The following is a 3,654-nucleotide window of genomic DNA, read 5'->3' as shown; positions in this document are numbered from 1 at the left end:
CTTGTCTAATTCTGGATGTCAGGCTATAATTTGAAAGACCAATAAGGTTCATTCTTTTATGGCTGCTGTTACTGCTGTATTGTTCTATCTAGTATGATTGGACAGAACGATGAAGTCATGGATGATTCGGTCTCTCCCACATAGAATACCCAGTGTTATATTTATATATATAGCCCTACATGTTTTAAAATCTCTGCTAATATCCTTACCGTAATGCTAATGAATGGCAATATAATATATATATATATATATATATATATTTTTTTTTTTTTTTTTTTTTTTTTTTTTTTTTTTTTTTCATCTGCACTATTTCTGGGAGTTCACATACACGAAATGAAGTCTTTTACTTAAATCCTACAATATATGAACAGATAATAATAATAATAATAATAATAATATTCAGATTTAAGTAAAAGACTTCATTTCGTGTATGTGTTTACTGATTATATTATATTAACTCTTAGTAAGGAAATACCGTGAGTATAGACATATAAATACATATAAATATAAAAACCAGGCGTTCCATTGAGGCCAGTCGTAGATTGTATAGGTTGTCCCACTTACAAAATTTCAAAATTTTTATCAAATTTACTCTCCTCTTCAACTAGAAGAACTGATACTTATATAAAAAATACTTTGGATTTCAAAAATAAAATTTCAGATCTTCATTTGGATGTTTCTGATACCATGATCAGTTTAGATGTTTCTTTATTTACAAATGTTCCTTTATCTGAAAGCATTGATTTACTGCAACAGGAATTTCCTTCAGACATTGTAAACGTATTTGATTTTGTAATAAATTCTGGTTATTTTTCCTTTAAAAATAAGTTGTATCAACAAATCGTAGGAACAGCAATGGGCAATCCTCTTTCTCCTGCTATCTCCAATTTCTTTGTGGAACATTTTTAACAACTTATCTTTGACAACATTTCTCCCAGACCTACTCATTGGTTCAGATATGTCGATGACATTTTTGCTGTATGGAATGGCTCTTCTGACGAACTTCAACAGTTTCTCACTAAGTTTAAACGCACTTCATCCTAGGATCAAGTTTACCTTAGAAGAAGAATTAAATAAGCGGTTGGCCTTTTTAGATCTTCTAATTCTTCGCCAACCAGATGGTAACCTACATTTCTCAGTCTATAGAAAGAAGACTCATACAGGCCATTATATCCATGCGGAATCTCATCACCATCCCAGTCAAAAGTCAGGAACTATTAAAACACTGGTTCATCGTTCCCACTCCTTTTGTTCTTCAGACGATCTGTTACAGAAAGAACTGCAATATATTACTTCTTCCTTTCTATCTAATGGATACAAGAATTCCTTCGTCAAAAGAGCTGTGAGTAGTTTTAATACGTCTTCCTCTTCAAATACAGAAGAAATAACGCGCATTCCTATCCCTTATGTACAAGGCATCAGCGAACATATAGCAAAAGTTTTAAAACCACTGAATATTTTTGTTGCATTTCGACCATTCAGAAAAATCTCCACCTCTCACTTCTCCTAAGGACAAGCTTCCACATCTTAATTATCCGGGTGTCTACCAGATTCCATGCTCTTGTGGATTATCTTATTTTGGACAAACAGGAAGATCTGCCTCTATTCGGTTTGAACAGTCTGGACTTTCTGAACATGCCATCTTCACTAGACACAGAGTTCATTGGAAAAAGACAAGCGTCCTTCACAAAAGTCGGTTCCTCATGGAACGCCTTTATAAAGAAACATGTGAAACTCTACTTCATTCTCCTAACTTAAACAGATCCGATGGTCTGCGTCTATCCCCTTTATGGGAGATAGTACTTTACAAATCAGCTAATCTTTCCTAACTTTTTATTGTATATATAGGTTTTTTTTGTTTGTTTTTTTGTTAGGAAATTTTATTGACCTTTTTAGTTATCTTACACTAGCTACTTAGGGGGCGCTTTTTGGAATTATGGACCGTTGGTTTTTCCAGATGCACTACGAGGCCGTCTTCAAAAGCAATAGCAATGCTGACTGCAGACTCTGAACAAAGTAAGCGATGTTGCCAGACGTAATTTTAAGAGATTATCCAAAAACAATTCACAATAATTTTGCGAAAATAAGTAAATGGTAGCACTCCGCGCTGACAAGTGTGTGTGAGAGAGAGAGTGAGAAACCATCTCTCCATAAAAAATAAAAAATCAGACAGAAGTGATGCCATACAACATATATATGGCAAGCAGAATACGTGGTTCTTAGCCTGGATTTTGCACTGTTCCCAAGAATGCCAAAAGAACTTCTTTAATAAAAACTGAGCACGTAACCTGTTTCTTTACTCCACAGGAAGCTTCCGAAGCTTGCCTGTTTAAAATCGGCTCTCTTAATAAACAGAGCGAAAACTCCAGCTGACAGTCTTACGTCATCTGCTATGAAGAAGCTACCGAACAATTCCTATTTAATGATCTTTCAGCAGATAAAGATAATGCAGCGATAATCCTTGACGCGGATGAGTATGATAGCAAGATCAAATAACTCCTTCACTTAGATATGTACTCTGTACTGAACTATGATCCTACAAGAGAATTTCATGATTTAGCACAAAAAATCTCCTAAAAAAACTACTGATGAATTCGCCAGAGATACCCGATTAGCACTCAGATCTCTCCACCCTATTTTGGGGCTCTTGTAAACTACGCGTTTACAAGAGCCCCAAAATTCACAAAGAAGACCTACCTCTGGGTCCAATTGGTGAAAGTATAACTCTTCGATGTGTAATCTTTCCAAACATTTATAAAGTTATTAAAGGATTTGATAGGATTGCCATCTGTCATTAAAACTGCAAGCACGTTATTATTATCCCTGTTGATGGAAACTTTTGACGCTCTTACTGTACAAAATACATTTTCTTAAAAAGAATAAAACAAGCAGTCATAGTCCTACTTAAACACTATAATTATCTACGTAATTTAAGTTCAACGATTCCATATACAAATGGAACTCAGGAGTGGCCATGGGCAGTCTTCTTTCTTCGGTATTATCGAAACCTTTGTGTGGAAACCCTTGAGAAGAAAGTCTTAAATCAATACTTTCTCAAACTTAAGAATAGGAAGACGTATGTCGATAACGTATTCTTAATTTGGAATCACAGACAACCATAATTTTTTTTTTTATTTTCTAGACCATCTCAGCAACTAACATTCCAATATTTGTGAATTAGAGTTCACAGGTTTGCTGCCCTCTTGGACTTCAAACTAGTTAAAGTGTCTGGAAAATTAAGCATCTTCACAAAAAAAAAAACCATGCCAATTTACTCTATTATCAACTCCCCCCCCCCAAAAAAAAAAAAAAATTAAGCATTCTTTCAACACCAAGAACAAGCGCTCAACGTCTTATTAATGAAGAACTGATAACCAAAGAACCTGAATTGCTAAGCAACACCTTCTTACAAAATAGCTATAATAAACTTACTATCTCTCGATTTCGTAAAGGCCAATGGACTCAACGCAGCTCGGACGATGAGAAAATCGACGATTTTATTTGAGAAAAACTAGCCAAAATAGTTAAGGGAATTAAACCTGTCTCACTCATGTCATCAAAATAAAGATTTTCACGAAGAGACAAACGGTAATCACTGTGTCATGACTATATAATTATATTATGTGAATATAATGACACACAGATCATGGAAAA

Source organism: Typopeltis vanoorti, chromosome 18 (assembly GCF_054136105.1).
Source record: "Typopeltis vanoorti isolate ZY-2024b chromosome 18, IOZ_Tvanoo_1.0, whole genome shotgun sequence".
NCBI classification, from domain to species: domain Eukaryota; kingdom Metazoa; phylum Arthropoda; class Arachnida; order Uropygi; family Thelyphonidae; genus Typopeltis; species Typopeltis vanoorti.
Note: the sequence above shows the minus strand (reverse complement) of the source record.